The following is a 13,613-nucleotide window of genomic DNA, read 5'->3' as shown; positions in this document are numbered from 1 at the left end:
GATCTAATCTTGTCACCTCCACTGTGAAGTCATGTAGAATTTGATTTACGTCATACCTGAATGGCCTAGTGGTTTTCCCTATTTTCTTCAATTTGAGCTTGAATTTTACAATAAGAAGTTCATGACCTGAGCCACAGTCAGCTCTTGATTGTTTTTTTGCTGATCATATAGAATTTTTCCATCTTCAACTGAAAAGAATATAGTTGATTTGGGTATTGACTGTCTGGTGGTGTTGAACATCTTTCCATGTATTTGTTGGCTATTTGTATGTCTTTGGAGGAATATCAAAGGTGATTGAGGTGTTTTTTTTTTTAATATTGAGGTGCATGAGCTGTTTGTATATTTTGGAGATTATTTTCTTTTCAGTTGCTTCACTTGTGAATACTTTTTCCTATTCTGAGGGTTAACTTTTCATCTTGTTTATGATTTCTTCCACTGTGTCCTTTGTGTTCCCCCATGATCCCCTAAAGTGTTGCTGTTTTGTCCCAGCTGACTTCCCCCACCATGAGGTGATTTTTCTTGGTGCAGGAACCTCTCCTTACCTTCAGCTTCCCACCAGGGGTGCTGGTCTCTTTTTTCATTCCTCCTTTCTGTCTGTCTTTTTCCTACCCGGTTGTGAGGGGATTTTTCTTGTCCTGTTAGGTATCCGAAGTCTTCCGCTAATGTTCAGCAGGTGCTCTGTGAGAAATTTCCATTTGTAGACATATCCTTGATGTACTTGTAAGGAGAGATGAATTCTGTGACCTATTTCACCATCTTGACTGCTCGCCCCTCCATTGTAGCACTTTTAGAAGCAGGAATTAAAATATAGCTGTAGTGATCTATAATAATTTCCAGGTAAACCCTGCCAGGTAGTGCTTCCTGTGTTGATGGAAATATTCTGTATCTACACTGACCGGTATAATAGCCATTAAATACATTTGACGTTTGAATACTTGTAATGTGGCTGCTATGACTGAGAACTGAATTTTTAATTTTGTTTCAATTATTTAAATTTAAAAGCTACTTTTTACCAAGTTGCTACTATACAACTCTAAATCAATATTTAGCAAAATTTTTCTATGAAAACCAAATAGTAATTATTTCAGGCCTTGCAGATCATATGGTCCTTGTTGCAACTACTTAGCACTGTGATTGTAGCAAAAAAGCAACTTTAGACAATATGTTAATAAATGAACATGACTGTGTTCCAATAAAACCTTATTTGCTAAAATAGAGTGAGCAGGACTTGGCTTATTGGGCCCTAGTCTCACAACCTCTGCTCTACATCAGAGATGTGTCTAAGGATCTATTTATTTTTCTTTTCCTGCTCTGTATTCCCTGGGTCCTTTCCATTGTTTTTCCTCATGTGTGTGTGTGTGTGTGTGTGTATGTGTGTGTTTTTTTGGATAGGAGAAAGTAGTCTTTTCCTGTAACATTTTAGAGAGATCATTACCCTCTTTGGGTTATTTTTTTGTATTTCTTCAACTTTGGTTTCAAATTTTATGTTTTTGTATATATGGGGAGGGTGGTGGTGCACTGGCATTATTTTAAATTTCTTTAAATTCTCCTCTTTGTTCTTTTAATTCTGCTCTTTTATATACCCATTGTCTCTTAAATACAGTATCTTACCTAATATCTCTGAAGGTATTAAATACAATTATTTTCTTTTCCTCCATGAATTACCTCTGATTTCTCCAGAGTTACTTGTTCTGTGTTACATCATGGGCCTTCTTTTTCATTCTTGTGATTTTTCTTAAATGTTGGTGATCTTTACTTGTTCATTTGTGTTGATATATGACCAGTTGAATAATATAGATAACTGAAATGGACTTTTTTCTTATTTTGTTTTTTTAGCAAATCTTTATCCTAACGGGAAAGAATCCTGATGGAAATTCCTTGTGAGTAGGTAGGACTTAGTATTAGTATTATTTTTTTTGTTGTTAAAGCATGTTGATTTATAGTAAGATATTAGTTTCAGTGTATAATACAGTGATTCAGTATTTTTATAGATTATTCTCTATTTAAATTTATTATAAAATATTGGCTATATTTCCTTCCTACTGTTCAATATATCCTTGTGGCTTCTCTACTTTATCCACAGTAGTTTATACCTCTTAATCCTCTACCCCTGTTTTCCCTTATCCCAGCCCCTCCGCACTAGTAACCACTAGTTTATTCTCTATATCTGAGTCTGTTTCCATTTTGTTTTATTCATTCACTTTACTTTTAGATTTCATGTTAATTGATAACATGTAGTATTTATCTTTCTCTGTCTGACTCATTTCATTAAGTAAAATACACTCTTAGACCATTTATGTTGTTGCAAATGGCGAAATTGCATTTTTGTATCTTCCTTATCCATTAATCTGTTGATTGAGACTGAAATTGCTTTCTTATCTTGACTATTGTAAATAATCCTGCTATGAGCATGGAAAATGAAAACGGTGACAAACTTTAGTTTCTTGGGCTCCAAAATCACTGCAGATGGTGACTGCAGCCATGGAATTAAAAGACGCTTGCTCCTTGGAAGAAAAGCTATGACCAACCTAGACAGCATATTAAAAAGCAGAGACATTACTTTGCCAACAAAGGTCCATCTAGTCAAGGCTATGGTTTTTCCAGTAGTCATGTATGGATGTGAGAGTTGGACTATAAAGAAAGCTGAGTGCCTAAGAATTGATGCTTCTAAACTGTGTTGTTGGAGAAGACTCTTGAGAGTCCCTTGGACAGTAAGGAGATCCAACCAGTCCATCCTAAAGGAAATCAGTCCTGGATATTCATTGGAAGGACTGATGCTGAAGCTGAAGCTCCAATACTTTGGCCACCTGATGTGAAGAATCGACTCATCAGAAAAGACTCTGATCCTGCGAAAGACTGAAGGCAGGAGGAGAAGGGGACGACAGGATGAGATGGTTGGATGGGATCACCAACTCAATGAACATTAGTTTGAGCAAGCTTCGGGAGTTGGTGATGAACAAGGAGTCCTGGCATGCTGCAGTCCATGGGGTCGCAAAGAGATGGACACGACTGAGCAACTGAACTGACTCATGAGCGATGGGGTGCATATATCTTTTCAAAGTGTGTGTTTTTGGTTTCTTTGAATATATATCCAGGAGTGGAATTGCTGGATCTTATAGTTCTATTTTAAGTTTTTTGAGGAATCTCCATACTGTTTTCCATAATGACTGTAGCAGTTTACATTCTCACCACCAGCATATGAGAGTTCCCTTTTCTCAAACTCCTTACTGACATTTGTTATTTGTGGATTTTTTGGTGATAGCCTTTCTGACAATTGTGAGGTGATATCTCATTGTGGTTTTGATGGACATTTTTCTTATAATTACTCATATTGAGCATCTTTTCTTGTGCCTGTTGGTCATCTGTATGTCTTCTTTCAAAAAATATCTATCAGATCTTCTGTATATTTAAAAAATTGGGTTGTTTGGGGTTTTTTGTTTTTATTTTGAATTGTTTAAGCTGTTTATATAGTTTGGATATTAACTCCTCATCAGTCATATCATTTGCAAATATTTTTTCCAGTTTAGTAGATTTTCTTTTTGTTTTGTCAATGATTTCCTTTGCTCTGTAAAAACTTTTAAGTTTAATTAGATCCAATTTGTTTATTTTTGCTATTGTTCCATTTGCTTTAGGAGACAGATATAAAAAATATTGCTGCAATTTATGTCAGTGTATTGCTGTTTTCTTCTAGGAGTTTTGTGGTTTCTGGTCTTAGATTTAGGTCTTTAATTTATTTTGTTTTTATTTCTGTATATGGTATGGGAAAATGTTCTAATTTCATTCTTTTACATGTAGCTATTCCTGTTTTCCCAGCAACACTCTATAAGAGACTGTTTTTTTCTCCATTGTATGTTCTTGCCTCCTTCGTTTTTTTATTTGTTGTTTTATTAGTTAACCATAGATGTGTAGGTTTATTTCTGGGCTCTCTGTTATGTTCCATTGATACATAGTTCTGTTTTGGTGCTGGTACCATACTGTTTTGATTACTGTAGCTGTGTTATATAGTCTGAAGTCAGTGAGTGTGATACTTTCATCTGTTCTTTTTTTTGTTGAAGTTGCTGTGGCTGTTTAGGGTCTTTTGTGGAGTCTAGGTTCAATACCGGATACAGGGTGCTTGGGGCTGGTGCACTGGGATGACCCAGAGAGATGATATGGGGAGGGTGGTGGGAGAGGGGTTCAGGGTTGGGAACTCATGTATACCTGTGGTGGATTCATGTCAATATATGGCAAAGCTAATACAGTATTGTAAAGTAAAAAAAAAAAAATAGTAATAATTTTAAAAAAGTATAAATGAGAAAAAAAAATTACAGAGTTCTTTGTCCCAGTTTTGTGAAAAATATCATGAGTGTTTTGATAGGGATTGTACTAAATCTGTAGGTTGCTTTGGGTATAGGTAGGACTTACTTATTGATGTGTTTTGATTGAGGTGGATAAGCAGAGAGCAAACAAATAGGACAGGCCTTTTTCTAATAGCCTGATAAGGAGTCTCCTATCTTAGATTTTCAGTCACCATACTTTCATTCACCTGACTTCCTCTCAGGAAGGTTAAACCATTTTTATCCTCCTCAAATATTGATTCAGCCCTTGCTACAGGAAGAAAAGTTCCATCTTTCCTAAACATCCTGTGCATGTAGTTGGCCAGGTATCAGCATGCTTTTTAGGAAACCAAATAGTAAGTATTTTAGGTTTTGCAGGCCACATGTCCTCTTTCATCCCTTTTTAACACTACCATTAAAATGCAGTTTTATATTATAAAATGAGTACAGCTGTGTCTTAATGCTTTGCTTATGAAAATTAAAATTTGAATTTCATATAGTTTTAACATGTCACAAAATATCCTTGTTTTCTTTGAGCCATTTGAAAGTATAAAACCCAGTCTTAGTTTGCAGGGTATACAACAGCAGGGGGTAGCCTGGAAAATTTGCCCTGTGAACCATAGTTTACTAAATACTATGCTAGACTGTTGCTTTTTGTCATGTTCTACCTGTCACTGTTATGCTCTTTTAGAAAGTTTTCAGAATCTCTAATATGTTGATGCTTTTCTCTCCCTCTTAGTGGTCTAAGGCTCAGCCTTTTATTCTACTCAGACCTTCAGTGAATTGGATGAGGTCTGCCCACATTAGGGAGGACTGTCTACTTAGTCTGAGGATTCAGATGTTAATGTCATCCAAATACACCCTCATGGTAACACCCAGAATACTGTTTGATCAAATATCTTGACCACCTAATGCAAAGAACTGACTCATAGGGAACGACCCTGATGCTGGGAAAGATTGAAGGCAGAGGGAGAAGGCAACGACTGAGGATGAGATGGCTGGATGGTATCACTGAATTGATGGACATGAGTTTGAGCAAACTTTTGGAGTTGGTGATGGACAGGGAGGGCTGGCGTGCTGTAGTCCATGGGGTCGTAAAGAGTCAGACGTGACTGAGTGACTGAATTGAACTGAACTGAATGGAAATATCTTGACGCTGCATGGCCCAGTCAAGTTGACATGTAAAATTAACTATCATTGTCGCATAGCTAGTAAATGATAGAGCTTGGTTTCACAACAGTAATGAACTGTGTCATGACAAAATTCAGACTTTTATTTACTGTTTGTACCTAGGCCCAAACTCAGCATTTGTATCCTTCTAAATTAGTCCTTTATTTAGCCAATTTATGGTTGGATATTTGCCTAAGCAGTGAGGCATATTTGTCTTGCTAAAATGAGTAAATTCAGAGAAAGCAGTATGGTTAGAGACTATGATATGAAACAACAGACAGTAAGTGGGACATATTTAACTCAGAGACAGATGATTTTGAGTTTCAGAAGACCTGTCTTAACCTTGTGAAAGAGAAATTAGACCCCTTTGTTTCTCCAGAGCGTAGCAATTTCATTTTCAACTCAGATTAAAGAACTTTCTATCAGAGTTGTCCAGCACTGAAATAAGGTTTTAAATCATTAAAAATACTTTCTTTTAAATATCTTTTGGATTTTAAGGGCATGGTCTTACCTTTTGTATTTTTTCATTTCCCAAAATGGAGGGTTAAAAACAAGTTTAAGTCTGTGTTGTATTACAGTTTTGTCATTCTTTAGAATGAAAGATTTGAAATTAATTTTGTAGTCTGTTTGATATTCTAAGATTATTTTTAAAAAATTTGAAGAGAAGTCATGCTTCCTTTTTCTATTTTGTTTTATTTTGTTTAGTTGCTAAGTTGTGTCCAACTGTTTGTGACTCCATGGACTGCAGCACGCCAGTCTCCTTTTTCTATTAACATTTCCTAAATAAATTCATATGAAAGTAATGAATTACTATCATATATGATGATCATTTTCCCTCACTGAACTTTCGAATTGTTCAATTTAGAGCTTATCAGTTTAGTTCAGTCACTCAGTTGTGTCCTTGTGACCCCATGAATCGCAGCACGCCAGGCCTCCCTCTCCATCAACAAACTCCCGGAGTCACTCAAACTCACATCCATCAAGTCGGTGATGCCATCCAGCCGTCTCATCCTCTGTCGTCCCTTTCTCCTCCTGCCCCCAGTCTCTCCCAGCATCAGAGTCTTTTTCCAGTGAGTCAACTCTTTGCATGAGGTGGCCAAAGTACTGGAGTTCATCTTAGCATCAGTCCTTCCAAAGAACACCTAGGACTGATCACCTTTAGAATGGACTGGTTGGATCTGCTTGCAGTCCAAGGGACTCTCAAGAATCTTCTTCAATACCACAGCTCAAAAGCATCAATTCTTCAGTGCTCAGCTTTCTTCTCAGTCCACCTCTCACATCCATACATGACTACTGGAAAAACCATAGCCTTGACTAGACGGACCTTTGTTGGCAAAGTAATGTCTCTGCTTTTGAATATACTATCTAAGTTGATCATAACTTTCCTTCCAAGGAGTAAGCGTCTTTTAATTTCATGGCTGCAGTCACCATCTGCAGTGATTTTGGAGCCCAAAAAAATGAAGTCTGACACTGTTTCCACTGTTTCCCCATCTATTTCCCGTGAAGTGATGGGACCAGATGCCATGAAATTAATTTTCTGAATGTTGAGCTTTAGGCCAACTTTTTCACTCTCTTCTTTCACTTTCATCAAGAGGCTTTTTAGTTCCTCTTCACTTTCTGCCAGAAGGGTGGTGTCATCTGCATATCTGAGGTTATTGATATTTCTCCTGGCAATCTTGATTCCAGCTTGTGTTTCTTCCAGTCCAGCGTTTCTCATGATGTACTCTGCATATAAGTTAAATAAGCAGGGTGACAATATACAGCCTTGACGTACTCCTTTTCCTATTTGGAACCAGTCTGTTATTCCATGTCCAGTTCTAACTGTTGCTTCCTGCCCTGCATATACGTTTCTCAAGAGGCAGGTCAGGTGGTCTGGTATTCTCATCTCTTTCAGAATTTTCCACAGTTTATTGTGATCCACTCAGTCAAAGGCTTTGGCATAGTCAGTAAAGCAGAAATAGATGTTTTTCTGGAACTCTCTTGCTTTTCAGTGATCCAGCGGATGTTGGCAATTTGATCTCTGGTTCCTCTGCCTTTTCTAAAACCAGCTTGAACATCAGGAGGTTCACGGTTCATGTATTGCTAAAGCCTGGCTTGGAGAATTTTGAGCATTACTTTACTAGCATGTGAGATGAGTGGATTATGCGGTAGTTTGAGCATTCTTTGGCATTGCCTTTCTTTGGGATTGGAATGAAAACTGACCTTTTCCAGTCCTGTGGCCACTGCTGAGTTTTCCAAATTTGCTTATCAGTAGCCTGGTCTTAATTCTCTTAATTGAAGTCATTATGTTAACTTTCTCAGCTGACTCAAGATCTTGGTCCCTTTTTTCATAGATAAAGAGCTTTTGTGATAAAACTATGCATGTGTGCTTAGTTGCTCAGTCATGTCCTACATTCTGCAACCCCATGGCAAGAATAACTGAAGTAGGTTGACATGCCCTCCTCCAGGGGATCTTCCCAACCCAGGGATCGAACCTGGGTCTCCTGTTGAGGTCCTTTAATGGACCAGAACCTGGTGGTCCAGAGTTGATGATTAGAAAGGAAAAGAGAGAGAGAAAGAGGCTGATATTCCTTGGTTTACACAGAAAACCAATAAAGCCCTTTGACACAGGGCTTGCACTGCTACACGTAGGCACCAGGAGTCCTCTTGAGGGGGGTGAAGGCACAGTGTGTCTTCTCGAGAGGGTCTTAGAAGCCCAGGCAAGAAAGTGAGCTCAGTGGGCCTCTGAGCTCCAAAGAATTAGCCTGAGAGAGAGAGAAGGAAAGAAAGACAGGGGGACCCAAGCTCTGATGGGGCAAAGGTGTTTTATTCAACGTAGTGTGGGTATATATACTGTCTTACAAGGTAGCTATTTTTAGCAGAAATAAAAATCAAAAGTCCAGACTTACAGATTATCATAAGGCAATCCATATCAAAAAGAGAGGTTTGTAAATAATCACTTTTACCATATGGTTCATAAAAAGGAAGAGGGTTGTAAATAGTTACTTATCACCGTATGGAAAAACTAACAAAGGAAATGAATGCATTCTTCAGCCCAGGGAGTAGTTTGCTACTCCACTTATTTCCTTAATATTCAGGAATTAATAAGGGACAGAGGATTCATGACAGATCCAAAACAGCACACAGGAAGCCTCCTGTTAAATGCTTCCTGACAGTCTCCCACATTGTAGGTGGATTCTTTACCATCTGAGCCACCAAGGAAGCCCCCAAAATACATAATACAAAATTTATTATTATAATCATTTTTTAAAGTGTGCAGTTCAGTGGCATTAGCTATATTTATGATGTGTAAACACTGTTACTATCTTTTTCTAGAACTTTTTCATTATCCCAAATGAAAACACTTTACTCATTGAGCAGTAACTTCCCACTCCATCACTGCAATGTCTGGTAGCTTTATATTATTTCCTGTCTCTGTGAGTTTGCCTGTTTACATAGCTCACATAAGGAATCATGTAATATTTGTTCTTTGTTAACATTTGCATACTGTTTTTCACTTAGCAGTGTTTCCATCTTATAGCATGTATCAGAACTTCACTCCTTTTTATGGCTGTATAATATTTCATTGTGTGTATATAGCAGATTTTGTTTATCCATACAGCTGTTGGCAGGTACTTGTCCTGTTTCCATCTTTTTGCCTATTATGGACAATGTAATGAATGTTGGAGTTTGCGTATCTATTAGAGTTTGTTTAGGTATATACCTAGGAGTAGAGTTGCTGAATTATATGTTTAACTTTGTGAAGAACTGCCCATGTGTTTTCCACAGTGACTTAACCATTTTGCATTCCTTCTAGCAATACACAGAGGTTCCAATTTCTCTTATGTCCTAGCAGCTTTGGCTCTTTATTGGGTGATAGCCATTCTAATGAGTTTGAAGTTGTATCTCATTTGTGGTTTTGATTTGCATTTTCCTAATAATTTGTGATGTTAACCTGTTTTGCAATCTAGTCACGCTAAAATGTTTCTAAATCATTGAGTAATGATTTCTTTTTGCTTAACTTTCTCAATTTATCTCCTTTTCTTCTTTATCCTTCCTCAGTTTATTACCCTGTCTTTCACATTTTACCATAAGCAGCAAGGAGAAAGCCATACATGCCTTCAATATTTTGCTTGGAAATCTCAACCAAACATCCAGGTTTATCACTTACAAGTTCTCCTTTTCACACAATATTAGAATACATTTCAGTTTTGCTACATTGTAACAAAGACTTCCTTTCCTGTCCTGTTCAATAATGTCTCCTTCCCTTTTTGAGACTTCACCAGAAGCCCCTTCATTGTTCCTATTTCTGGATCATTCTGTTTCTGACATATATTCTCTAAGATGATGGAGAATCTACCTATTTACTTCTTTCTGCACATTCATCAGAATCTCCTTAATATCTTTGTTTCTACCAGCCGTCAAATCATTTTCTTTCATGTCATTTTCTCTGAAGAAAATAGTAGGATTATTTATTACATTTCAAGTAAATGTTATTTGTATTACATAAACTACTTTATTATATATCTATTTCAAGGTAAATATTCATATGTTATCTTTTTCTAGTGGCAAAAATTTGGTTTTTAGTGTAAACAATGAAATTTTGCATGTAAACACACATAAGGCAAACTATTTAATGTTTCGGGTAAAAGTGGTAATACATTAGGATTCCCTGGTGGTTCAGTGGTTTAGACTCCACACTCTCAGTGCAAGGGGCACAGGTTTAATCTCTGGTCTGGGAACTAAGATCCTGCATGCTGCTTGGTGTGGCCTAAAAAAAAAGAAAAAGAAAGTGGTGATACATTATTTCCTCAGTCATAAGAACTGACGTGGAGTTATTATCATTGAATATGAGGCAGGTTTTGACATCTAGAATATCAAACATAGTATGTTTTGCCTTTGACATATTGTGACTGGTCATAGAATTTTTTACAGTATCATGTGCATTCCTTGTATTCAGTAAATATCTGGCTAATCAATCTTAACATACCAGCATTACAAGCTACTTCTCTGTTGCCTTTTTATTCTTAAAATTAACCCTAGATATTCATTCATGCTGACATGCAGAAATGAATGTCATATCCTCTGTATAACCTGCAAATTGTTTAGAAGGGCTTGATATATCAATACTGTATATGGTTGGTTTAACAACTCCTATAAGTCCTTGACCACAGTTTTCTCTGGGTTGATTGACATATTAGGTCATCCACTGACCTTCGTCTACTTAAATTCTCTGGTAAATAAAATAATATTCTGCTTTTTAAAATCACTTGACCCGAAGTGTCATTGAATATCTGACTTCCAAATCTGATTGATCCACTAAGGAAGATGGCACTTTAGTAACTGAAGGACATTTAGTCATAAGTCATATTATATACTAATTCAACTAAATATGGCTGAAAGAAACCTTTGCCTAATATAATTTTGATTTCCTGTTTTAGGAACCCTGGTACTATGGATCACCTATATTTGCTTTGAAACATGCTTTAGATTCTTTTTCTGGAAGCCCTATAAATACTGTAAAAATTCAGTGTATTGTTGTAAAGACCTATGGTAAGTGGGTTTTTTTTTCCCTTCATTTTCGTCTGTCTGGTTCATGTTGGCATTAAGTCTTATGGATGTTGTAATACTGCTCCCTGCTGGACATAGTGTAACTTTTTAAAGTTGGCACTTAATAGATGGGCAAATAACTGATTAGCTTGACCCAGTCTGGTGGGAAATCCTTGAGTGCATTTACACACACAAAAAAACACAACAGTATATAACCAAAGCAACTCTGTTTTCATTTTGGGTAATACTGTTGCCATTGTATTGGTATTGATATCTGGAGTCTAATGAAAGTGCTTATAGTCTTGTTTCTAAATTTTATTATGTGTGTTTCCTGGCTAGTGGCATCTAAAAGCTGTAAAAAACATATGTTTAAAGGATGCTTGTAGTTGATGGAACTTTTAGGATTTCCTAGATTATATCTGTATGCATGTTTTTGCAATTTGTCAGTTTATTATTAGTATTATGTCTTTTGTAATCATATAATCATTTAAATTCCCTGTATATTTGTTTCTCCAAATGTAGTATTTAAAACAGCTTCAGTATAATTTAAATTAGACTCTGTTGGATCTATTTTGAATGAGTTACCCTTAATCCACCTGTAATGCAGGAGACCCTGGTTTGATTCCTGGGTTGGGAAGATCTGCTGGAGAAGGGACAGGCTACCCACTCCAGTATTCTTGGGCTTCCTTGGTGGCTCAGCTGGTAAAGAATCTCCCTGCAATGTGGGAGACCTGGGTTTGATGCCTGGGTTGGGAAGACCCCCTGTAGAAGGGAGTGGCTCCCCATTCCAGTATTCTGGCCTGGGGAGTTCCATGGACTATATAGTCTATGGGGTTGCAAAGAGTCGGACACGATTGAGCAACTTTCACTTTAACCCTTAATTAAATTTTATGCAGTAAACTTCAAGTGTACCTTGTTTTGTATCCATCCTGTAATCTAACTATTATATTTTCTAGTACACACAGTGACCCATTCTCACACAGAGTCACATTGGATTGGACCTGAAGTGTCATATCTGTGTCCACCCTATAATGAACACTCACAGTGAATGCAAACATACATATTCTTAAAATTGTTTTCAAACTTGTGAAAGTTGAAAATATTTGTCTTCCTACTTTTGAGCTAAATTATTATATACTTTTTGGAGTATAGTTTGCATAAAATGTAATGTAGATTTTATGCAACATAGATTGGATAAATGTAGCTTTATCCAATGGATAAACTGGATGTAGTGTAGATTTTTTTTTTAATAAACATACATTTTCTTGAAGAAAATGTGACAGATACAACATAGAGCTAAGTAAAGATTTAGCAGGATAACCAACCTTACACTCTTTTATGGTCTGGTTTCTTTTTTTGTGTGGCCATTTGGAAAGCCTGTGAAATCTATTCTTAATTAGGATTCTGGAGAATTAGGCATAATAACTTACTTATTCTTAAAATATTGCAATAAAAATTTGAAATGTAGACCAAGAAAATATAAGATTGTTAGTAAAAAAGAAGCTCCCTTTCTTCCCTTTAAGACTATATTATTTCAGAAAGTATATCATTTTAAACCTTTTTATTATAAAATGTAACTATATAGAAACATAAATGTATAGTAAAATGAATAAACATAAAGCAGATATTCAGTAACCATAGAACACTACTGACATCCCAGAAGCCCTTGGTATAATCTTCTTTTTCTTTAAGGTAAACAGTCTCCTAATAATTAGATAATTCTCTATATAATTTTATCACTTTTATGTGTATTCCTCAGCAGTATGTTCACTTTTTGCCTCATTTTGATCTTTTTGGGATTATATGTATTCTTTGTTTGGTTAAACATTTTTGTATTTTTCTTGGAAATGTTTTTGTTATTTTCAAGGTGAAGGGTATGAAGAAACAGATTGTAAGATAAAATCAGAGAGGGCTGGCTTCGCTGTACTGAAGAGCTTAGGGAAAGGAGGAGTTGTAGGGAATTTAGAAGTAGCAGCAGTCAGAATGGGATCAGGATGTCTAGGGACAAGCTTGTCGTCTTTCAGGAGAAGTGAAAGGCCAATAAATTGGCTAAGAAAGGACAGCATTCTTGAGGAATGTATTTGAATGAGGCATGGAAAGCATTATGCTAATGGAGCCTGTCATAATGCTGCCAACAATAATAAGGAAAATCAGATGAGTTGTCTAGTCTACACTGCCTGCAGGTCTCCAAACCTGATGTTGTTGCAACCCTCACAGGGTATCTCTTGGAACGGGTCTGGGGCAGAAGCTCAGAGCCCCTTCTCAGTAGGGATGGAGGCGACCCTGCTGCTGTCACTGTCACTGCTCAGCCCCCTCCACTGCATGGCAAAAGGTGGAGGAAATTCCCAGCAGCATGTGGCCTAGGCCTTGCAGCAGCATCCTGGAGGTTCAACTGGATGAGCTCCCTGAGTACTTTCTTTGGACCAAGTACTTGAAAGTCACAACTCATGGAGTAGATCCTGTAGAATGTGGCGCAGATGTTCAGGCCAAAGAGGTCTCAAGAGTTGGCTTGTATATGTCCCAGGTAATGAGGGCAATGTCCTTGCTGTGCTTGGGCTTCTCCCCCAGCCTAGGCCATATGACAGCACTTACTCCTGC

General features: G+C 37.0%; 1 protein-coding gene across 8 annotated transcripts in view; it reads left to right on the top strand.

The window, feature by feature from the left end:
• The window catches only part of IMMP1L (inner mitochondrial membrane peptidase subunit 1), an 89,484-nt gene that overhangs the window by 8,929 nt on the left and 66,942 nt on the right, over positions 1-13,613 (top strand). For 3 of the 8 annotated variants that reach the window (XR_005724221.1, XR_005724220.1, XM_040258930.1), the window contains exons 2-3: positions 1,837-1,888; positions 10,907-11,018. The gene's annotated coding sequence lies outside the window, so the exon portion shown is untranslated. Of the gene's footprint in view, positions 1-1,836; positions 1,889-10,904; positions 11,019-13,613 lie in introns of those variants that run through there. The other 5 variants (XM_040258931.1, XM_040258933.1, XM_040258932.1 and 2 more) reach the window with 5 other exon arrangements.

Source organism: Oryx dammah, unplaced genomic scaffold (genome assembly GCF_014754425.2).
Source record: "Oryx dammah isolate SB20612 unplaced genomic scaffold, SCBI_Odam_1.1 HiC_scaffold_17, whole genome shotgun sequence".
NCBI classification, from domain to species: domain Eukaryota; kingdom Metazoa; phylum Chordata; class Mammalia; order Artiodactyla; family Bovidae; genus Oryx; species Oryx dammah.
This window is presented reverse-complemented; position numbering and strand designations above follow the sequence as displayed.